Source organism: Polypterus senegalus, chromosome 8 (genome assembly GCF_016835505.1).
Source record: "Polypterus senegalus isolate Bchr_013 chromosome 8, ASM1683550v1, whole genome shotgun sequence".
NCBI classification, from domain to species: domain Eukaryota; kingdom Metazoa; phylum Chordata; class Cladistia; order Polypteriformes; family Polypteridae; genus Polypterus; species Polypterus senegalus.
Window position 1 is genome coordinate 36,962,492 of NC_053161.1, and position 25,658 is coordinate 36,988,149.

The window sequence follows — 25,658 nt, forward strand, 5'->3', positions numbered from 1 at the left end:
AACTGATAATGTGAAACAAGCACATTGAATGCACACTGTTAGGCAAAACCCGTTATAAAACTTTGTGGTATGTTTTCAGACAGTATGATGTATTGTCTGTAGCCACTTCCGAAAAGTCATTAAGATTCAGCTGGTTGTTGTGAAGGGATTGAAGTACTGCATGTGAAAAGGTGGAAAAGTTGCAGCTCTCCATAAAGATCTGCCAGAAAATACTGGTCTTCAGTACTAGTAATTATGTAAATTATTTGTGATGATTCTTAAACTTTAAAATTTTTAATCTTAAATTATAAAGCAAAAGCTAACTAATCTGGAAGATATTAAATCTGGGAATTGAACAGAAAAGAAAATGAGCCATGCTTTTAAGGGCTTGTTGCATTTGCGGAGAAGCCTGCTCTTCTGCCCAGGTTTGTATGTGCCAAGTTTATAACCGAAGTCAAATTGTGGACCATCGGTTTCTTTTCGCTGCAAGGAAAAATGTTTATTAAATCCAGAAATGTTAATTTTCTAAAGGGAACCCGTTAACAACCAATGCCGTTCACTAATAACATTTTTCTACAGGAAAGACTGTTAATACCGGTTAAATGTAATTTATTCGATTCAATGACTTCTGGTAAATCCGATACAATTCAAAATACCTACATAAAAGAATTGCCTTACAGCCAAATGTTTACTCACCTAACACTATGTTGAGAATACTGTGGTCTCCGCTATCTGCAGTTTCATCAACTACAATATAAATTTCCTTGCCACGAATCTTTTAAAGAATAGTTTCTATATGTTGTTCAGAGACCAGGGGTAAATGAGTTTGAAGTTTTCTTTCATTTTTTTCTGGCAGCTCGCCTCGCTGCTTAAAGGATTCATCTTCGTCGTTTTTTTTCGAGCAGTATGTCTGGCTCCGCAGAAATGGCCACAAAGTCCTCCACAAACTTGCAACTTGTTGTTACCTGAAGGAGAACACTCGTTGATCTTAATTTCTCCTTGTTCTTGAGATGGGTCATTGCAACTGTCTTTCTGTTTCCAGTTTGTTATATTGAAAAATCTTGCAGAGAAGTTTTCCAGATTTGTAAAAGTCACCGGGATATTGTTGTTCCCTCAATTTTGCAGTTAAGCTTGTGTTTCTTAGTTTTTTGCACATAGTTGGGTATCTGATACTAGTCTCTTTTGACATTTGCGCCTATCTCATGCAGCTGGCTAACTTGTGTAACTTTAATGAGAAAACATACAGAAACATGCACACACATAGAGGAATGAAATGGATTTCTATGAAGAATTGCGTCCTTTCAATAAACAACAAGCTAGAAAATAGGATTTGGTTGATAGAACTACAGCTTTAGTCAATCATGTAATATATTCGGAAGTCTTGTAACAGTCACCCATTCAGTCTCTAAATTCCACATTTCTGTTCTTAAATCTAAAATCAATTTTTATGTGTTAATTCTGTGATTCCGTCCATGTTCTCTGCATCGTGGAAATCATTGGGCCCTATTTGTATAGTTTAAATGTTACCAATATTGTAGGAGATGGGCAGCTTGTATTTCTTGAAGAGAAGACTGGCTGAAAAAGTATAAAATAATGGTTTTACCTCACATAGCATTAAATACTGGTAAGTTAAAGTTAAACTCCTGCTTGTTGTTGCCATCAGCACATTTAAACATTTATTTTTGAGCTGGACTGACAATACACAAATCTGTTTGTTCGTTGGTAGTTTTAAGTTTTTCAAAGTCAGTCTACTAGATATCTTCATCGGCAGGTTACCACATCAGTGTTCATTAATAATTAAGCAAAAATTCTGTGCAAAAGATTCGGTGCAATACACAAATTAATTCATTTAACAGACTTAGGAGGCAAAATGTAAAAGTAATAGAAAACATTTACAATGCAGAAATCTTCACAGGTTTCAGTATAACTCACAGGTGGCTGTTCCACTGTGCTCTTTTCTGGCGATATTAAGAGAGCATGATGGTCATCAGCTTTTTCTCATCAACTTAAAAGAGAATGTTGGAAAAGCCCTGGACAGTTTTATCTTAGACGTGCTTATTTTCAGACTTTTTTAATGTTAAAAAAGAGGTTGTTGCTGAGCTGCACATTTTGGCAATCTAAACTGAGGTAGAAATTTGTTTCTTTTCAAAAAGCCAACTTCTCAGCTGCACTGTGAGCAAACAACTGTCCGTTGCTATGACGCAAGCTCTTTTTCAGATGTTTATGCAGGATGTTCTTGCATATCAATTTAGACAACCATTGATTAGTAGTTTTCTTTCAAATCCTGAGACAGATGAAGAGTTGCCATCCCTTGCATAAACAGAGACAACTTTGTTGGTATCCTGCTCATCACAAAAGTAGTGTTTGCCTCTTGAAAAGTAATTTAAATGAAAAGCAATTGTCCTATGTGTACCCTCAGGCTTTTGACATGTCATTGAGTAAAGCAAGGAAAGTGGAAGAAAAAGCATTGCTTATTCTACCAAGATATTCTGAAATGGCCTGGACACTTTTTTTTTTTTTTAATCTTCCCCCCTCTTTAATTAGGATCATACATTTCTAAATTTGCAATCAGTATTTCAGTCTATAGAAATGGGGGGGAAAAAAAGTAGTCACTCTGCTGTTTGGCATAATCGTGTGTTCCACATTGAATGTACACCAGGGAAAGCAAAGGAGAGTGTTGCCTAAGGCCTGGTCCACATGTACCCAGGTATTTTTTATTTATTTTTTTTAAATTGTAGCTTATTGTATGTGTTTTTGTTCATTCCTCCTTACGCAAACTGCATTTTAGGTCCCTGAAAATGGACCTTTTGGTAAAACTCCTTTCAGGGTGAAGATATTTAGAAACTCTTCTCTGTAGACCGGGAGAATGTAGTTTTTTGACTTGTATTGTCCGAGTGTGTGTGTGTCGGTATATTCTTGAGGTCAGTTTATGTGCCATATAATGTTTACATGAGGCAATTTTGTGCAAAGGCAGGCATAGCTAAAGTAGTGCTGGTGTTAACCTTGTTAATGGGACTTCATGCATGTTTACATTTAAATGTACAATTGGTATATGGAGCAACAAAGGAGTCGGAATGCACTATGGAAGTCATTGCTGTATTGAGTACTCCGATGACCTAGACGCCAGCATTGCCATTTTTTTTTTGGACAAGACCCAGGCAGACCTCGTTGGTGGGGCAACACTGAGAATGAAGAGGCTGTTGCTGAAGAATGGTGAGCGAATTTAATTTGTCAAGGACATTGCAGTTGTCCTAGGGCTCGTTTTATACTTAATGCTCAGAACATGTATGCGCACACATCATGGCTGCCACACGGTCCCAGTGTTCATTTGATGCATCCTCTGAGCAGGCCCTCGCATGCGCGAGTGGTAGTACCAGCAAAAAGCCTTGTTGACACTGTGTGATAAAAGTTGGTATGTGACGTCAGAGTCTCTGTTTGCTATCTATATTTGACAGAAAGCCTCTTATGTGTATCCTACGGGATCAATGTGCGCACTTCGATGTTTGATGAATGGTTTGATGTGGTGAAGCAAAATGCCGACATACAGATGCATTCAAGGTGTTTTTATGTTAAAGTGTTGCATATTCCCGATTGTAGTGACACAATACATTTTAAAAGCCTCACATACCATCTTTTGTGCCGTGTTTCCCCACACCCCATTCCATGCCCTGCGGGGGGCTTCCTCCTGACCTGACAGCAGCGGCAAACAGCAATAGATTACCACACAGAACCCATTAAATGTATTGTATTCCAACTCTCTGCACATTTAGAATCCTTAGATTTATACTTGATCTCACTTTCATGATGAAATGCGTTAAATTATGTATGTTACATCTTACAGATAAATCCTTTCATTTAAATAATGAATACTTTTAATGATTACACACATGGAGGTGACATGGGTGGAGCGGTAGCTCTGCTGTCTTGCAGGTATTCCCTGCCTGGAATTTACATGTTTTCCTGCTGGGTTTCCACAGTGTGCTCCGGTTTCCTTTTAAAGATATGCTGATTTGGTGACACTAAATTGATACCAGTGTATGTTTGCAGATGGCAAACACTTTTTGATTGTCAAGACGGGTGGTTTCTAAAATAATAATGCAAATGTGTAAAGCAATTACAGTCCACTTTGGCCATGTGTATGTACAATTACCTATCACTGATTCCAAAGTAGATGGTGCCATGGATGGGACTCAATGAAGAAATAAGACAGCCATCCACAAATTAAATGGATTATTTGAACAGAAAGGGTAGGTTTTCTTTTAACATGCAAGTCACCTGTGATTACAAGTCTGATGTTCCTGTGTCAACAATTGCAAAAATTAAGATGTTTAAGGTCCATGGGACTGTAGCCATCTACCACGAAGTTGGCCCAAAGAGCAAAATCAACCCTCAAATAATAATGAGAATAGTAGACAGAAGGGTAATTCCTTGTCAAATCATCACACTTTTGGACCTCCTCATCAGATTTTGAGGAATCTTGTCATGCTGGTTTGGTCTTATTAGTAATCAATAGAAATGAAATTGCATGTGTTTTGGATCAATATTAATGGAGATTTAAGCTAACAAAGTTTTAAACTTACTGGGCCGGGATTATGAACTTGACTAGCTATATCTCCTTAAATATAAGTAGCACAGAAAAGGTTCTCATATTGTTTTAAAGCTCTTTTCTACCTCTGTATTTTGCTTAAATACTATGGTATTCCCATTATGAGAAAATGAAAAATTAGCGTGTTATGAGTGATTATAATAAATTTTGGATAGCGAAACAACCCATAGTTTTAAAATTTTGTTCAATGTTTTACTAAAACCAGCTTATAGTGTCATGAGCATCTCCAGAAAATGTAGTCTTTGGTTTTTGAGTCGTTGCGGATATATCATCACTTCTCTGAGCTGCATCAAAACACAATTCCTTGCAATGCTGTCGAATAGTAGTTCGTGATTAGTTAATGGTACAGGGTTATTAGAGTTCATAAAAATTAAGACTAAAGCCAGAAAGAACAGTGAAAATGTAATTTTAATTGATATTAAAATTACATTTAGAATAAATAAAAGACAATAATGACAAAGTAAATAAAAACACAATTAACAGTAAAATCAGAATAGTTTAGTTTGTTTTTCTCTTCAGTTCACGCTTTTGACTTTTTTAGAGACACTGGCCTGCTAAAGGGCTGTGGAGCAAGTAAATCATATTTGAGGTCATGTACTTTTTTTTTTTTTCTTCATTGTAAGTTTTCCAAAAATATGGATCGAGCCTTTCCTCATAAACCTGAAAAACCCTGAAAAACAAACTAACACAAGAACTAAACTGAAACTAAATAGGCTGTAAGACCACCAGAGTGAAGAAAGAATTCAACTTTGATGAATCGTGATTAAGTTACTCTATACTGTACAAGCTGTACTGTTTTGAATGATAAGGTGGGAATGTAACAACTTGAACAAAGGATACACTCAATTTATCTTCCATCAGATCCTTTGATGCAGCAATTTTGTCTTAGCATGAAATTGTGTATGTCTGTCCTGTTGCCATACACAGCTTCAACTACTAAAAACACTAAAATCCCTGAAGCCTATGAACAACTCCTAATCCTGGGCCACCTTTAAATTCCTTCGGACCTCTCCTCATCAGCATCCTTTTGTTTTGCAAATATGTCGATCAGTACAAGCAGCAAGTAGTCTGCTCTTCCACCAAAATTTCCTGACCGTGAAAAATGAGGGAGCTGAATTCAGTCAGAGCTCAGGTGTGTGTATCTGGGTGTGAGGTGCTTAGGTTAGGTTAAGAATGGAGGAAGTGATTAGCGAGCAGCAGTATGGTTTCATTCCTAGAAATAGCACCACAGATATGATGTTTTTTCAGTGGGTGTTGATGGAGAAGTATAGAGAAAGCCAAAAGGAGCTGCATTGTATCATTGTGGACTTGGATGTGACAGGGTGCCTCGTGAGGAATTGTGGTATTGTATGAGGGAGTATATATGAGTTGTACAGGATATGTACAAGGGAAGTGCGACGGTGGTGAGGTCTGATGTAGTGATGGATGCATTTAAAGTGGAGGTGGGATTACATCAGAGATTGGTTCTGAGCCCTTATTTGCAGTGGTGATGGACAGGTTGATAGACAAGATTAGAAAGGAGTCCCTGTGGACCATGATGTTGGTGGATAACATTGTGATCTTTACCGAGAGCAGGTCAAGGAGACCCTGGAGAGGTGAAGATATGCTGTAGAAAGGAGAGGGATAAAGGTCCATAGGTACAAGACAGAATACATGTGCGTGAATGAGAGGGAGGTCAGAGGAGTGGTGAGGATGCAGGGAATAGAGTTTCGAAGGTTAAGGAGTTTAAATACCTGTGATCAACAGTACAGAGTAAAGGGGAGGTGGCAGAGTTAGAGATGTTAAGATTTGTGCTAGTTCTGGTGGGGAGGGACAGGATTGTAAGTGAATACATTCGAGCAGTGGTTCCCAAATTCGATGCTGGGGATCCGCTGTGAGTGCAGGTTTTTGTTCCAACCAATTTTCATTTTTCATTGGACTTTTAGCCTAATTTATTGAGTCATTATTTACCAGTTTCTGTGTTTTGGAGTCAATGCAGAAATGATAAACTAAATTTGGTAGATTTTTTATTAAAATATATATATATATATATATATATATATATATATATATAAAATAATTTTTTTTATTAAGCTGTTAGCAGCATTTTCAATCCAATTTTCATTCTGCTTTTCCAGGTGTTCTGGTTATTTAATTGATTATTCACTAATTAGTGAGTCTGACACTGAAGTCGTTGCTGCTTTCATCATCCCGGGTGTCTGCTCTGCTGGTTTTTAATTGTCATTATTAGGGTTAAATGAAGGGTGCAAACTACACATAAAAAGAGGAAAAGAGTTAAGCATTTATAGCTTTATAAAATAGAAATATTTCTAAATGTCTTGTAAATGTAAAAACCATAGTATTGTGTGTTTCTGAATGCAGAATAATGTTTTTTTTTTTTTTTTTTTACTCTTCTCAATGAGATCAGTTGTTTTTATTTCTCACCAGTTGTTAATCTGGTTGGAACAAAAATCTGCAGCCACTGTGGGTCCCTAGTATCAAGTTTGAGAACCACTGCATTTAGAGAGTCAGCTCAGGTTGGATTTTTGGGAGACAAAGTCAGAGAGGCTAGATTGCTGCTTTGCTGTGTCTGGCAAAGGGGTACTTTGAGTCTGTGCAGGGAATAATGAATCTCAGAACTTCCAAGGCACTGTGTAGTGAGATGTATTGCCTAATGCCAGAAAGCTCTTCCTCATTTGTAGGTCAAGAATCCTCTCAACAATATAATTACCTAAAACACACTGCTAAAAACACCCAAGAACAAAACATTTGACTATACTGAAGTGGTCTTTTATGAGCCCTGATTCGAATTCTATTGAACACCTATGAAAATAACTGAAACATGCGGTCTAAAGAAGGCATTCTTCAAACCAGACACAGTTGGAGAAGATTGCTTAGGAAGAGTAGGTCTCATTAAAAACTACAGGAATCTCTGGTTTGCATTGATTGACTCAAAACATAGGACCCTTAACCGAATATATTCCTGCACTATCATTTTTGTCCGTAATATTTTCATTTGTGCGATTTATTTGAAATATTCTGTTGAATCAAAACTGTAAAGCAAAGCCTTTTACTGTTATTCAAAGAATAAAAAATTACTTTTGTCAGTGTCGGGTTATTTTAGAGACAATTGTGGGTAGTTCACACCGAAAGATACAACGAAAATGCCCAAAATAAACTAGCAAGTGCATTTACCAAAGTAATCTATTGTATTTAGTAATGCCACAATAATGGTTATGATAATTAGTTTGTTGATTTGTTTTGTTGGCTAATTGGTTAGTTGGATTGTTTAAAAGAAATACCATATTTAAAGATTACATATTTATTTTCAAGTTAAAATAAAAAGTGCATAGGTCTTTTCGCTAAAAAAACAAATTTGTATAAAAGTTTCAGCAATTAGTGTTTAACAAAAAATGAACTACTTTTAAATGTATTAAACAAAAATATAGTGTTTATTATAAAACACAGGCAAATTCTCATTTAACCTTACACCTACTTAGCTCATTCTAACAGTATACTGTATTCATTGTCTCTTTGAACTGCAGTAAGAGAATTGAATCAAGTATTTTACTTTCTCATAAAATCACATAATTCAACACAAGTCATTAACTGCAAATAGCTCAGAGCTGCTAAAGACTGAATTGCTATTGTACTAAAATTTTAATAGTTACTCTGCAAACATTTGATCATTAGAAAGCTAGGCGATACAGAAATAAATATTTTTGGCTATATTAATCGATCTTGGAATTTATGATATAGAACTTAATATTACCACTTCAGTTTTTAACGATTAACCACCCTTGTGTTATAAATTAAAAACAAGATGTTTGTTATTTTAAAATATGATTTATTATGAACAAATAACATGGTTTTAAGGAAAGTCTTTTATCGTTAAGTTTTCAATAAATTAACTAAACTCACAATGTGGATTATGTATTTAGAATTGCATTGAAGCAGGTCTTTTTTTTTTCTTTACATCATGGAGACGGTTTACTCACACAGCAACATGTAAATATCTGACCACAACACTATTCCATCACAGAAGAGTCTGTTGCCACTATAGTTACTTTATTAGTGGTGGTGTCGGTGTTTGTTTGGAATCCTTTTAACAAATTCTTTGGCAGATTTGCTTGCAACCAACACACTTGTCACGATATGTTGCATGTAATGCCATTTATTGTTGGGAATGTGCTATTAAGAGTATCAAGTTTAGAAGCTGTGTAATCCTGCCACAAAATCTGTTTTTACCGGCTAAACTAGGCTTGTTGCAGCAATAATGTGTTCCCCCTGATTAAGTTAAATGCAGTTGGTGTGGTTGCCAAATAGTGTAGATGTTTGGTTCGATCTGTTTAATGCTGTCTCTTTTAGCAGAAAACTGTTATGACTGCCTTGTGCACTGTCTTCTCTGTCACTTGCTTACTGTATTGCATTTTTCAGATGCATTCACAATTAATTTTGGTATTTACACAATTCCGTGCCATAATGTACTTGGCTTAATGACTTAACCAGTTAGTTAATGAAAGTGATTGTCAATACTTTTAATAATTGAATATCATAGGTTGTGGCGTTTTAGTTTTTGCAGCCCTAATATTTAACTATCTTGTGTACTGAAACAAGTGCATTTAGTGTTAATTTATGTCTCCCGTTTAAAGAAATACTGTGGCTTTAACTTTCTTCCCAATGCTAGTGATAATAAAAAGTGGTGGTCACTTGAGAAATTTTAATTTTCACAACACTAAAAGAAATATTTTTGAAGAGGTAAGTGTAAATAAGCTTGTTTTATCTTGTGGGTTTCATTCAGTGACTTCCACATCAGCTACTTCAGAAACAAAGCACGGTGTAAAACTAAAGTTTAAATTAAGTTCATAGACGGGCTGCCGCTGGCGTTTGTCATGCCCACGGCTAATGCGGGATACAAGTTTAATGAGAGGATACAGGATATAAACGACAGTTTTGATCACTTTCTAACTAAGTTCAAATTGCTGGTCAAAGGCTGTGCTTATGCAAATTCCGAGAGACTGTGTTTGTGGGGGGATTGACAGTTAAGGCGGGTGGAGGAGTAACGTTATCCTCTCCCCTCCCATTCACCTCATTAGCTCTGAGCTGAGCTCCGTGGCTAACACCGTCTTCCGAAGCAACTTCGTCACATTGCCTCCAAGTACTCACAGAAAAATCCACAAGTTAATACACATGCTGTCTCTAGAGTTTCTCCACACTGAATCTTCCAGGCACTACTTACAAAAGGTTACATTGACAATCGTGTCAAGTTGCCATGCAGTGTATGTATGTAGTGCTAAAACAATTAAATAAACCAAACTTTAACACTCCGTCAGTCTGCTTTGTTGTAAGAATGTATAATTTATGCTTGCTTGCATTTGTCTTGCTTGTGCACTTAAAAAATTTGAGTTTGCGCAATTCAGATTTTATCAGCTGATCTGATTGGCAGTGGCATCTTTAAAGGAGTTTTGGTGCACCTTCTGGTTTTTGAGCAAATCGGCAATTTACAATTGGGAAAGAAGGATGTTAAGTGGAGTTGTTTTGGTAACCGATTGACCAAAATGGAATATTCATACAGTGCACCTACTTGCAGTAACATCCTGAAAGTGTATTAACGTAACTTGTACATTTTCAGATGCTTCAACACAGAGTCAGAAAGAGAAGCTAGTTCACAGCTTTCCAGGTGAGATCATTTTAAATTTTGGTAAATTTATCTGTTTCTCCATGGTTCAAACTTTACAACAATCTTAGTCAAGTGCAAGGAGCAAAACCATGCTTGTTTTCCTAATTTAAAGGATCTGTGTTCAGACAGAAATGAGGTGCTTGAGCAGCTCAGATTGCCGTCTTTGGTCCTGAATTTGCAATGTTTTCATCTCCTTCAGCTGGTAATGTGGACAATGTTTCTGAAGTCTTGCAGCTGAATTTACCTGAACTTCAGTATGGTAATGAATTAAAAAGTAAAATTTCTTTACTGAATGTCTACACACCACACACTACTCAGGATGTGTTCCCAAGGCTCTGGAAGGATTTGGTGCACATCACATTATTACTTGGCAGCGTTTACAGTTGTCCGCAGGTCTTCTCGAAAATTAAAATTACTAACAAGTAATTATAGAAGCAAACTAACAGATACAAATCTCTTCAATGAATGAATTGTGGTGAAAACCACATTCTTAGTTGATATTAACAGTTTGCGCAGAAAGGAGCAGTTTCATATTGTGTCTAGAACAATGTCTTCGTGAAACCACTTTTAAAGTTTACACTTTTTGTATTGCTCTTAATAGGTTTTAACTAAAAAACAATTAATGATTTAAACCATATCTTGGATCAACTACTTTTAAAGGTTAATGTCTGTGATTTTAACATGTGCTAGATTATCTGGGTTCATAGTCTCGCCTAGATTTTAAGTGGCAATTTGGCCCACCACCAAAAATGTCTGTCAAACCATTTATTTAAGAGGCGATAGCCTTTTGCACAGTTTTTGTGGCAAGGATTTCAAAAAGTGTTAAGAGTTGCTTGAGAAATGTACATTGAGTCTTATTCGCTGCAGCTACATAACTCCTAACCAAGACTAAAGATGTCTACACATGAACTTTCAAGTTAACAAGCTTTCAAAGATGCTGACATGCATGTCCAGTAAATTTAAAAATGATTTAAATAAGTATTTTTCACTTCAAATTTATGCAGTACATAAGTTAGTTCGTCTTTTTGGAGGTAGGTGGAATGCAAAACCTTTGCTATTTTTTACATTCTTAGTCACATGCGTGCATCTTCTACAAGTGGTTTGCTTTAATCGGTATCTCTATGTTGACTTTATGCACTTTTATTTCAAGCTCAAGATGTCTGGAATTTAAGTGTGTTCAACAAGAACATGGGGACACAGTTGGAAACTTGTTAAAGTTAAGTTCTTCATCAATCTGAAAATCTTAACATGCCATTCAAAACCAAGTAGTGATGTAGAGCACAGGTGCAATAGAAACCTTCAGTTGGATCTCATGAACAGCTTGTTCTAGTCGACTTGTCCTAATCGATTCTAATGTATGATCTTCAGATATGAGCAGCCCATCAGAAGTACCAGGGCTTTTATTTTGATACGCTTAAACTAGAGTTTTCCCCCGGAAGTTTTTGTGTGTGTGTGTGTGTGTGTGTGTGTGTGTGTGTGTGTGTGTGATGCTTTTTTTGTCCATGCTTCGAAACCTTCAATGAATCTCCACTGCAACCATTTACTGTGCATCAGTATTAAGTGATGGGCAATGAGTGTAGAGGGATGCTGCCATCCAGCTGCTCACTTTGTGTTTGGCAGCCAGAAGTGGATTTTGAAGACCATAACATAGGCTTGTTTGCTAGTGGTAAGCGAATCCACTGTTGGCAGTGTCCTTGTTGCTTCTGATGTTAAAAATGGCTTCTTGCAGGGTATGTGGAAAGTACTGATGGATGCATATGTAACGGAGTACAGCAGTAGTCTGTCAGGAAGGCCCTATCAAGCACAAATTGGAGATCTACAAAGCCAACTACTGAGAAACAAATTTATAACTTCTGCTAGACCAAGTGTGATAACTAGGAGAAAAATAAACTTCAGCTGATGGATTAAACAAAAGAAAAAAATCCATCAGGTTCAAATTTGAAATATGTTTCCATATGGAGCTAGTAGAATGGGTCTGGAAACCAGGGTTTTGTGTAAGTGTTCATCTGTACCCAGTATGATCTTGTTATCCTTTAATTGTAGGATTTGATTAGTTTTGCAACATAAGGAATTAGACTAATGTGATGAAGAACAAAAGTTTTCTTTTTCCCCTCTAAGTTCTGTTTGATTGCCTCGCATGGCTTCACGAGATATTGCTTTAGACAAAGTCTTTAAACTGTTTACCTGAAGATTTGGTGCACCAAAGTTGCCACACTATTTATTTCTTTCCTGGAGGCAGTGTATTCAGAGGAAACTGCTCTGTAATATCTGTTGCACATTCTTGGCATCTCACATCCCATCACTTTGATTTTTGCAGGGGAATGACATCTACCCTCTTATTCCAAGAGAATTCCTGGACACCAACCATTTTGATGTAGGAGTCTAGACCATGGGGATTCCTTGAGTTAATCAGCCATTATCAAGAAATAAAAGCTTAGATAAATTTTTAGATGAAAGGGATAGAAAACAGAGTGATGTCTCATAGCCTCTTCTTTATCTGCTGACTTCTTAGGACTGAAACAATAAATAATTGTGTAAATTCCTAATCCCTACCATGCCTAGCGGTTATACCATTAGTGGTAAGACAATCTACAAACCAAAACCCTTCCAAACGCTACACATTAAAACTAACAAGAATTGTAGGTAAGTATGCAGAGAAAATGTGGACATTCTCAACAATCTAACTCTGACCACTCCTCCCCTGCTGCATTGCAGGAGATCTAGATGAAGAAACCTGGAATTAAGTTTATGAACTAAACATGTATTAAACTAGCATAAGCTTCATCTGCTGAAGAAATTATAAAACCATTGAACTTGTTCTTGGGGGAAATAATTAGCCCCACCAAAAAAAAGCCTCATTCCATCTAGTGCCCAGAAGCACATCTGTATCTTTTATAGGAAAAGGCCATTCTGACCGATAAAATAAACTGACTGATAAAATATTCTTTGAAATCAACACTCAAGTTCTGTTACTTGACTTTTTTTGTTAAATAACTAGCACTGTTATCTTGATCTATAAAGTGAAGGCACAGCAAATGAAATGTCGCCTCTCTAGGGAGAATTACATTTTGGGAAAACCTTCCCATAATCGCCAATGTGCCAGGTGACCTCATTAGAGAGGGAAGATACCAGCAGAATAGTAGTTATCTGTAGCTTCCATTGCCTGTTTTAGAATGTCATACTAGAGCTAATAGAGTATTAAATAAACATGCAGATCGGTTTCTCAGACTTTCCTCAATACAGGAGACACCCTTGTTCTTGTTTTTTGCTATGGGTATATTGAAGTCAGAGAGGAGTAAAACACAGCAGCCATTTTAAGACTTGGAGATTTTTCCAGACTTTATGAAGGACACTTTGTTTATCTATGAGGTCCTGGAACCTCAGAATAAATGGCCTAGGGCAAGGGGAATCATAGTTTACAGTGTAAATGTACCCTTCTATTGAAGGAGCAAAGTCCTACAGAGAAGGGAAGACATTTTGAGTTCTTGGCTTTTTCCAATTTACCTAGACTACAAATATTGTAGTGACAAGTCCATGTCTGTGTGGCCAATTCTGAGTGAGCTCAAACGGTGCATGATTGGAAGGAACTTTGAAGTAATTTTTGAATCGACAAAACCAAACTTAAACTAGGGACAAATTTGAAAAAGGTGAAAAGAGATTTAGAAAATAGAAGCATCACTAATATGAAACATTTTAAAATTTAACTAGTAATTATATATTCTTTTTCAGTCAGTATAATTAACAAGTCAATGTAATGTACATGTACTGATGAAATTTCACAAAGTATTTGTTGACCCAAATGATTTGAATAGGGTTTTATAAATGTAGCTTTGAAAGAATTTTTCTGGGGGGTGCTGTTGTAAATAAAATAAATGTTGTGAATAGTCATGGCATTTTCCAACTCGGATGGCACTGATTTTAATATCGCTAGATTTTTAGCAATATTTTTCTGTCACTGAAATTTGGAATATTTACATAAAAAAGGCATTGATTGGACCACAATGATGTCACTCTTTATAATCCTTTTCAAGCCAAACCCTGATCTAAACCTCTCTGCAGTGAGAAAGTTCCTCTCCTTTCTCTCCTGTTTTCTCATTTCATACAACTCTGGGGGTACATTTAACACCATGTTATCCATCCATTCACTTGTTTTTCCAGAACCGCCTTAATCCAGTAGTAGGGTGTTGGGGTACCAAGGTAGATCCAACTAATATTGACTACTAGTATACTTGCACATGTCCAAATTTACACACACACACACACACACACACACACACCAGGCAATTAAGGATTGCTGTTTACACTAACCTATGTGTTTTAAGATGGGGGGGAAACTTTGCAGACATGGGAATAATGTGTGAATTGTATACAGATGATGGCCAAACTTGGTGTGAGATAGCATGGCACTATAGTGCTACCTTGTCATCCTCTACTTATATCCATCACAAAAGAACAGATTTACATTGTGTTTTAGTGTAATACAAATACATTTTTGATATAATTGATAATTTTTTCAATTCTCTTTCATCTATAATTATTTGCCTTCACACTAGTCTGATTTAAGTCCTTGATTTTTTTTTTTTCTTTTTTCCAAAGCCGATTTTCCCTCATTCTTACCCAAATATTTTTGAAGTAAGCAGTTGAACAAGGATACAGCTTTATTTTGAACATAGGTACATTTAATATTCTAACAATTCTCTTAGTTGCTTTTTGTTTGATTTTAATTTGGATTATTCATAATTATGGGATTTGTTAAAGTGTAACAGATGTGTATAAGCATGTGTACATTACTTTAGGGAGGATTGGTTTTTAATTTATAGTGCAATTACTGAATATGAACAGTTTTACACAATTTTATGATGTGTTAAATATTTTCTATATCATTTGTGCTGAACAAATGTGCGCTGACGTTTTGGCACTTTTTATTGCTCAGAATGGGCCAATTTGAAATTAAATTTAGGTGAATTGTAAGGTTTGAGGTTTTTTTTTTCTCAAAATGTGTACAGCATATAGCATATCTCGCTTCAAGACAATGTACTTAAAATGAATACCTTCAATATTTCATTTAAAAATCTCCCATAATGGGACTTTGTGCCTGAGATGGAATCGGAGATCGATATGGCTGGTAGAAAAAACAATTTATAGACAGAATTTTGCCACCTGCAAGCCTGAAAATTATATATATATATATAAAAAATCAGAAAACAGATTTTGCTGTGTTCTGACAGGTGTGATCATGAAAATCATGGGGGCTTAGGAAGAAAAGGACTCTAAGACTTGAATCAGTGTGCAGACCCCACTGTATTAAGGGAAACAAAAAGGAAAACAGGCATGTGGTGTGAAGGTTAGGGGTGGTGAGACTTGAAAAGCCGGGACCATAAGAATGGTAAACCCTTAATGAGCAGAGTAAGAGCTGGTAATTGGTGTATGGACTGGCACAAAACCACAGAGACAGTATCTAAGATTAAGAACATTTATAGATACATAGATACTTTATTAATCCCAAGGGGAAATTCACATAATCCAGCAGCAGTATACTGATTAAAAAAAAACAATATTAAATGAAAGAGTAATAAAAATGCATTTAAAAACGGACAATAACTTTGAATAATGTTAGTGTTTACCCCCCTGGGTGGAATTGAAGAATCCCATAGTGTGGGGAAGGAACGATCTCCTCAGTCTGTCAGTGGAGCAGGACCGCGACAACAGTCTGTCACTGAAGCTACTCCTCTGCCTGGAGATGACACTGTTCAGTGGATGCAGTGGATTCTCCATGATTGACCGGAGCTTGCTTAGCGCCCGTCGCTCTGCCACAGATGTTAAACTGTCCAGCTTTATTCCTACAATAGAGCCTGCCTTCCTAACAAGTTTGTCCAGGTGTGAGGCGTCCATCTTTATGCTTCCTCCCCAGCACACCACCGCGTAGAAGAGGGCACTTGCCACAACCGTCTGGTAGAACATCTCCAGCATCTTATTGCAGATGTTGAAGGACGCCAACCTTCTAAGGTGAGTCGGCTCTGACCTTTCTTACACAAAGCATCAGTATTGGCAGTCCAGTCCAATTTATCATCCAGCTGCACTCCCAGGTATTTATTGGTCTGCACCCTCTGCACACAGTCTCCTCTGATGTTCACAGGGCCCATGAGGGGCCTGGACCTCCTAAAATCCACTACCAGTTCCTTGGTTTTGCTGGTGTTCAGGTGCAAGTGGTTTGAGTCACACCATTTAACAAAGTCTTTGATTAGCTTCCTATACTCCTACCCACTCCAGATGCAGCCCACAATAGCAGTGTCGTCAGCGAACTTTTGCACGTGGCAGGACTCCGAGCCATATTTGAAGTCTGATGTATATAGGCTGAACAGGACCGGAGAAAGTACAGTCCCTTGCGGTGCTCCTGTGTTGCTAATGACAATGTCAGACCTGCAGTTCCTGAGAAACGTATACTGAGGTCTGTCTGTAAGATAGTCCACGATCCATGCCACCAGGTGTGAATCTACTCGCATCTCTATCAGCTTGTCCCTAAGGAACAGAGGTTGGATGGTGTTGAAGGCGCTAGAGAAGTCCAAAAATCTAATTCTAACAGCACCACTGCTTCTGTCCAAGTGGGAGAGAGATCGGTGTAGTATGTAGAGGATGGCATCCTCCGCTCCCACCTTCTCCTGGTATGCGAACTGCAGAGGACCGAGGGCGTGGTGGACCTGTGGCCTCAGGTGGTGAAGCAGCAGCCGCTCCATGGTCTTCATCACATGTGACATCAGAGCAACAGGCTGGAAGTCATTCTGCTCACTAGGACGTGACACCTTTGGTACTGGGGGTGATGCAAGATTTTTTTTCCAAAGCCTCGGGACTCTCCCCTGTTCCAGGCTCAGGTTGAAGATGCGCTGTAGAGGACTCCCCAGTTCCTTCGCACAGGCCTTCAGCAGTCATGGCGATACTCCATCTGGACCCGCTGCTTTGCTGGCACGAAGTCTCCTCAGCTCTCTGCTCACCTGCGCTTCTGTAATTGTGGGTGGGGATGTCTCTACTATGCTGGTATCAGCAGAAGGATGGTTGGAGGATGCAGTTCTCCGAGGTGAGAGTGGGTTAGGGTGGTCAAACCTGTTAAAGAAGTTGTTCATTTGGTTTGCTCTCTCCACATCTCTCTCGATGGTGGCACCCCGCTTCGAGCTGCAACCAGTGATATCTTCAACCCATCCCACGCTTACTTCATGCTGTTATTCTGCAACTTCTGCTCCAGCTTTCTCCTGTACTGCTCCTTCACCGCCCTGAGCTGGACTCGGAGTTCCTTCTGCACACACTTGAGCACATGCTGATCGCCGCCTTTAAAAGCCATTTTCTTCTGGTTCAAAAGGCCCTTGATGTCACTTGTAATCCATGGCTTGTTGTTAGCATAGCAGCGTACTGTTCTTACTGGAACTACAGTGTCCATAAAGAAGTTGATGTAATCAGTTGTGCAGTCAACAGCCTCTTCAATATTCTCAATATGTGTCCCGTGCAGGATATCCCAGTCAGTGGTTCCAAAGCAGTCTCTCAGGTCTGCCTCAGGGGACCACTTCCTGAATGATTGTGTGTTTGTAGGTAGCACCTTCACTCTTGATTTGTAGTGAGGCTGAAGCAGAACCAGGTTATGATCTGTTTCCCCAAGCGCAGGCAGCGGGGTGGCGCTGTATGCATCTTTAGCGTTTGCATACAGTAGGTCAATAGTCCTATTTCCCTGGGTGTTACAGTCCACATACTGGGAGAAGGCAGGTAATGTTTTGTTCAGTGTCACTTGGTTAAAGTCTCCAGCGATTAGCACAAACTCCTTAGGGTGCTGCATTTGTAACTTAGCAACTGTGGAATGGATGACGTCACTCGCTATCTCCGTGTTCGCTCTCGAGGGGGAATGTAAACAATGACGTGTCCAAACTCTCTGCGCAAGTAATAGGGACACAAACTTACGGCCAACAGTTCGATGTCACTGCAGCAAGTGGAGATTTTAACGTTTACAAGTCCTGAGTTGCATCACTTTGTATTGACATAGAGAGTGACACCCCTCCTTTCTTCTTCCCGCTGGTATTTGCGTCTCTGTCCGCTCTAACTGTGCTAAACCCTGGGTAGCTCCACGTTAGCATCTGGGATGGTAGCCAAGTTTCACTAAAACACAGCAAGTTGCATTCTCTGTAGGTTCTGACATTTTTTACCACCATATATACATCATCTAAACCTGTTTACCCAGAGTAGGATTACAGAAAACCTGGAGCCTACCCCAGCAGGTTTGGATGGGAGGCAGGAAAAATCCCTGGTATACAATATTTATTATATGGCTGATGTTAAGAACAAAAAGAATATATTTCAACTATCTATTTTGAGAGAGAGATTGAGAAACTTTGAAAAAAGAGGGACAAATATTTTAAAATATTCTGCTACTGGATTATTTTCATAATCTCGGGTATTTTGAGTTGTAAATAATAACAAAAATTATATAATAAATATAGAATAAATTCAAATATATTAATTAGTATGTTTTTCAACATTTGACAGACTCTCTTCACCCACCTACCTTTAGTTCAGTAGAGACGTTGCCAACTCAGGAATTTTACAACGTTTGTACTGCTTCGTTGTTAAATGATGCTTTTAAAGCAAAAATGATTGGCCAGCAACAATATGCTGATCTTGTTAGATGACCGTCAGTCTCTTGATCAGTGTTGGTTTTTTTCAAAAACTGGGAGTGGTCTCCCCTAGACTTTCTCCCATACTCGGATATGGGGATGAATATTTGAGGAGTAAACCGCAAGACAATGATTATATTTTTATATTATGTACATTAAAGAACCATCAACAACAAATCAAATTAATAATATATTGAACAATTATAAAGGTAAAGTTGAATAAACTGGACTCTGCAGCTGCCTGAATAAAAAACCAAAATAAAAATAAATAAAATTAAAATTGAGTGTGTTCAGGTAACGTACCACTTCCAGTTGATAGATTTTGCCCAAAAGTTAATACGGATCTACAATTTTGGTGTAAAAACCATATGCCAAATTTCATCCATCTATCTCGTTGCGTTTTTAAATTATCTTATTTACACACACACACTTGCAGAAAAATTAAAAATATGGTGTTTTTGGACTCTGGGAGGTCTAAAACGTCAAGATGCATCACAATCTTGAGGTCGAATTTTTTTTTTGATTACTATACTTTCTCTGTACTTCTTATATGAGAAAGTAAAAACGATTTCTCCTGTGCGAAGTGGCAGGTGAATTATTGTCCACAAAAGCAGTCACCTGAGAGAAACTGAATTTTTTTTTGTCTATATGTTAAAAGTTTTGTTGAAGAGCACAGTCTGACTTCAGCCGTATGAATTACATCTTGATGTACAACAAGCACAAAAAGGTGGCATATAAATTGATTTCTATTTCACACACTTTATGCACCCGCATTCAGCTCGCTCTGTCCGCACAAATGCTGTATGAACACCCACCCTCTGTCACCAGCCACCGTTCACTGGATAAATATAGTACATGCGGGCTGTAAGTGGTAAATGACTTTATGTTTTACAGTTAAGTTACAAGGGTTAAAGACTAACGGCAAGAATATTCATTCAAAAATGCAAACTAAAATTATTTTTAGTAAATTTATTTCAGTTAGTCTTTCCAGCTACTTTTTAATAGTTTCATTTAGTTTTAGTTTTTCACTTTGGTTTTGTTTGTTATTTCAGTTTACGAAAAAAAAAATTTTAATAATAGTTTCAGTTTTGATTTTAGTTTTCATTAACTATAATAATCTTGGTGTAAAAACATTACTGCTCCAGGGTTAGAGATGAGAGACGTTTCCTAGGCAGAAAGTTCATGGTATGCTGAATTGAGCAGGTTGATTTTTTTTTTTTCTTGTTTTGTCTTTTCTTTACAGGAAGGTGTGAGGATTGCTGGGTTTACTTTGGAAGGATGTGCAGATTCCTTCAGGAAATACCCTCTCAGGCAGGAAACAATAGTCAAATGGAAATAGCCTATGATAATTTTTCATCACATTGCATATACAGTAAATCTTTATAAATTTGTTCAGTCACTAAATGTTTCTAAAACTAGTTAGTTTTAGGCAAGTTGTGATAACCGGTTAATCAATTCAGGCAGTTCCCGAGTTATGTACGAGATAGGGACTGTAGGAACTTTGTACTTAAGTTGAATTTGTATGTAAGTCGGAATAGGTACATAAATTTAATAAATGCTATTGTTGACCAACTGTGACCAAGTGCTCTGCCAATGAATGACGGAGTTTCACCTCTCTCTAACCTTTTTATTATTTCTACTTTATTTTCAATGGTGATGGTTTTCTCTTCTTTACTGTATCGCCAGCACTTGCATCAGATTTGTGTTTCAGAGACATTGTTGAAGGGTGAAGACAAAAGATTAAGATGAGCTGTTCTGCACAGCACTGTACACGCTATCACAGCAGGAAGGCACCAGTCGTCAAAACGTCTAATGTACTGACAAGAGACAACTTGCTGCTATGTACGTAACAGTACAAGCAGGCTTGCTATTGAGAATGAATGGGGGCATCAACGGGCGGTTCATCACCGAGAACGAACGGGGCAGCCGTGCGTGGTGGACGGGCAGTGAAACTGCTTGCCGCCGGGAGCCGCCTGAGGGACACTACACTGTGCAGGCAGCGAAATCGCATCCCCACCCCCTACCTCCATCCAGCAACCACTGGCAGCGTCCCCAGACCGAAGATGACGGAGTGGAAGTTACTGAGGCGCATGTGTTGTAGCTGTGGCCCTGTTCGTAGGTCAGATGTCCGTAACCTGGGGACTACCTGTGTTTTAGTAACTAATACTTTGCTGTGCTGCAGTAGAAGCCTACCACTCACTGGTTTACCTGGCATGTATCTGTAATAATGATGCACTTAAATAAATAAAAACTTTATAGATTTTTTTTTTATATACCTGTAATTTATCTCGAAAATTATACACTTCATATGGTAGCTTATTATTTAGAAATGTAATTTTTTTTGTATATTTTTATATTCTAGTGTTAAACTTGTAATGCATACTTTAGTAGTGCAACATTTAGAGAAATGCTAAGAAAATGTATCCTTTTTGGGCTCTTTACAATAACTGATGGATTTTTAAAGTAATGTTTTGTATGCACATGCATACACAATATTAACTGCAGCCAAAGTGTCCACAATACATGCCTTTTTTTTTCCCTTCCTTCCATTTCTCATTTAATAAATGCCTATTGCTGTATGTTTAATATTTAATTAGGGACACAGGAAAACTACAGTTAATTTTCCTTTGAACCAAGTGGGTGGTGTGTGTGTGTGTGTGTGTGTTTTGTGTATGTGCAGGTTTCCCTTCTCTGATTATTTACACATTCTAGATGATATTCAGCAACGTTTGGAGTTGCCAGTAACCAAACTGATACCAACTTCTGTTTCTTTTTTCCTTTTGTAGAGCTACTGGTTAAAGACATTCTTGTCTGTACATTAAGTGATGTGATTATGTAAATAGGAAATCTTATATCAGATATGTATAACTTATTTTAACAAATGGTTTAATTTCCTTAAATTAGAGTGGACAAGATTAGTGTTCCTTAAATCCTAATTGTGAATTGTTAATTTATTGCAGTATCCTTTTTTAAATTTACTGTTTTGGACTTGCTTTTCTTCTTTTTTCAAGCTGCAAGCACCAAATCTAAAATTTATGACGTATTCTGGACAAAATATTTTCACCCACAAATTCTTTATTTGTGAGTGGTGCAATGCGAGGTTGATTGTGCTGCTGCCTCATAGGTCCATCATCCTCACTTTGAATGCCCATCATTGTTTGCATGGAGTTAACATGTTATTTTTATGTTTGCTTATTTCTGTTTTGGCTGCTTCTATTTCCTTTCACTTCCCAAAGCAGGTTAGGTTGAATAGTTCTGAATTCCCCATAGTAATCGTAGGTGTGTGTGTTTATTGAAACTGCATAATTTCAGTCTGGTGCCTGATTACTAAAGAATGGTCTGCTGCGGTTTGTGATGTCTTGTTACACTGGAAATGTCGATGTCAGGTAAAGGATGAAAATCATTCATTTGAATGTGATATATAGTATGGGGGCCTTCAAAATATGTATCTTTTCATCAGAAAGTTTCTGTCACTGCCACCTTTTTTTTTTTTTTTTTTTTTTTTTAGTGTAGAATAGAGAACTATGAATAAAACCCTGTGTGCAAGGGGTGATCAGAGTCTCCAAACCTAAAAATATTCTATGGTGTTGATTATGGTTGTACACAAAGATTAGTTCTTAGGCACTAATTATGTAAATTACAAGTTCATAGTACTATATATATGACTTGTATGTTTCATGTTTTAGATAGTCAATATGGATGGCATAAACCTCAAATTTCAATTATTGTGTTATCATTGAGATTCTAACGCTAGTGAAAAAATTGCCTTTGGAAATGTAATTCTTGCCGAATCAAAGTGTACCAGGACCAATCCCCTTCCTATACTTAAGTCAAGAGATAAGTTGCAGAAATCCTTTTTGCATAATGTCTCTTGAAGGTATCCCTTGCTACCCCTTTTATATCGACAACAGAAGAAAATATTACCACCAAGTAGTGAATTGTAATTGAGCATTAGACAGTTATGGCATTTGGGAAAGCAGTCATACTAGGGATTAGATATGGGTTATCCATTCTTTGTGAACAACTAAACACCAGTAAGCCACCTTAGCGCAACAGACTTTGTATTAAAGAAATAATGCAAGTAATGTAGATACAGATACATATATAGAAAATTGATAGGAGTATTATGTCAATAAGTGGCATGTACTGATTAAGAAGTCTTGTGGCCTGAGGGTAGAAGCTCCTTTTAAATTTCTGTTTTGACCATAAAATTAGCCTACTGAAAAATCAGGTGGATGTTTCGATAAACAGGCAGTTTATGGGATGTGAAGGATATTTAATAATTTTGATTGCTCTGGTTCTAAATCTCCTATTGTACATGTCCTGTAGGGGGGCAGTGCACTTCTGGTAAGTTGTTTTACTGTTTACTTCACTCTCTGCAGGGTTTACGGTCTTGCACTGAGCAGCTGCCATACCAGGATTGTGATGCTCTGGGTTAGTGTGGTTTCTAAAGCCCCTGTATAGAATGTATTAAGCATCACTGTGGATACTCTAAATTTCATCAGCTGCCTGAAATGATACAACCACAGTCTTGCCTTTGTGACCAATGCTTGTGCAAATCAAGTCCAGCTCAAGCCCTCTGAGATTTAATTCTGAAGGTATTTGAAGGCATTTACCCTCCCCACTGGGATCCCCTGATGGTTACCAGGGTTGTAGAAATGCTACTGCTTACTGTTTCCTGCTGAAGGCTATAACCAGCTCCTTGGTTTTACTGACTTTTACCAGTAGGCTGTTTGCTTGACACCATGAAAACAGCCTTTCTACTTCATGTATTTTGCCTCATAATTATTTGAGATGAGACCTAGCACCACATTGTCATCAGCAAAAATTATGGAATCGGAACTGAATGTGGCTGCATAGTCATGGTTTTAGATATAATACAGCAGGGAGCTTAAAACACATCCTTGTGAGGCTCCTGTGTTAAGTATGATGGGATCAGAGATGCTTTTCCCCATTCTGACCACCTGTGGTTTGCCTGTCAAAGTCTATTCACAAAGGTGTATATTCAGGCCCAGGTCCTTCAGCTTAGTGTAAAGTCTATGAGGCACACTTATGTGGAAGGCTGAGCTGTAGTCAAAGAACAGCAGTGCTGCGAAATTTCCAGGTTTACTGTCTATGTGTATAAGAGTGGTGTGCAATACTTAGATGGCATCCTCTGTTAATCTATTAGGGCGGTATGCAAACTATGTACGCTGTTTTAAGGTTTGAAAGTTCCCTCCTACAGACTGCATGTTTCAGGTCTTTCTGTAGATGTTCAGTGTTATTCAAATTGGGGCTCATAAAAGGCCACTACACAATAGTCCAATATTTTGTTCTAAGCCATTCTTGGGTGCTTTTAGTGGTGTGTTTGGTGGTGTTATTCTTTTGGAGAATCCATGCCCTGCGACTGAAACGGAGCTTACTGGAATTGGCAGTACATTTTGCTCCAGAATATCTTGGTAGTTGAAATTTCATTGTTCCCTGCACAGTGTTAAGTCCCCCTGTGGCAGACACGGCAAAGTAACCCCAAAAATAACTGTGCCTTCTCTCTGTTTCAGAGTAGGTATGCATTCTGTTCTTTTTGAAAGCTTCATTTTTTTTGGTTTGTGGACATATAGCTGATTTGTCTTGCCAGAAAGACCCAGTTTTGTCTCTTTGTCCAAAGGACATTCTCCCAGAAACATTTGTGGCTTTATCAATATACAGGGTGGGCCATTTTATATGGATACACCTTAATAAAATGGTAATGATTGGTGATATTAACTTTCTGTTTGTTGCACATTAGTATATGTGAGGGGGGAAACTTTTCAAGATGGGTGGTGGCCATTTTGAAGTCGGCCATTTTGGATCCAACTTTTGTTTTTTCAATAGGAAGAGGGTCATGTGACACATCAAACTTCTTGGGAATTTCACAAGAAAAACAATGGTGTGCTTGGTTTTAACGTAACTTTATTCTTTCGTGAGTTATTTACAAGTTTCTGACCACTTATAAAATGTGTTCAATGTGCTGCCCATTGTGTTGGATTGTCAATGCAACCCTCTTCTCCCACTCTTAACACAGTGATAGCAACACCGCAGGAGAAATGCTAGCACAGGCTTCCAGTATCCGTAGTTTCAGGTGCTGCACATCTCGTATCTTCACAGCATAGACAATTGCCTTCAGATGACCTTGGTTTTAACGTAACTTTATTCTTTCATGAGTTATTTACAAGTTTCTCATTGTTTACAGCCATTGACATGTTGCAGAGGTTAACACGTGAGGAGCGGATAGAAATTGTGTTGATGTCTGGTGAACGCAGTAACCGGGTCATTGCAGCAGATTTCAATGCAAGACACCCTACAAGACCACTCATCTCCCATGCTACAGTTAGCAAACTGCTTGCTAAGTTTCGTGAAACTGGTTTAGTGTTGGATTTGCCAAAATGTGGACGCATGAAAACTGTCACTAATGAAGAAACATCAGTGGCTGTCCTAGCTTCATTCAGCAAGAGCCCACAGCGTAGCACTCGCCGCATGTCACTGGAGAGTGGCATTAGTCGAACAACCATTCGGCGGATATTAGGTACTCACAAACAGCACCCTTACAAACTCCAGCTACTGCAGCATCTCAACGAGAATGACCCAGATCGGCGCACTGAATTTGCAGAATGGGCAAAACAAAAATTGGAACAGGACCCTCAGTTTTTGCAGAAGATTTTGTTCAGTGATGAGGCAAACTTTTATGTGAATGGTGAAGTTAACAAACAAAACCACCGCTATTGGTTTGACACTAACCCACATTGGA

General features: G+C 37.9%; 1 protein-coding gene across 11 annotated transcripts in view; it reads left to right on the forward strand.

Moving 5' to 3' along the window:
* foxp2 (forkhead box P2) overlaps nt 1–25,658 on the forward strand; it is a 525,031-nt gene that overhangs the window by 61,831 nt on the left and 437,542 nt on the right. The window lies entirely within an intron of this gene.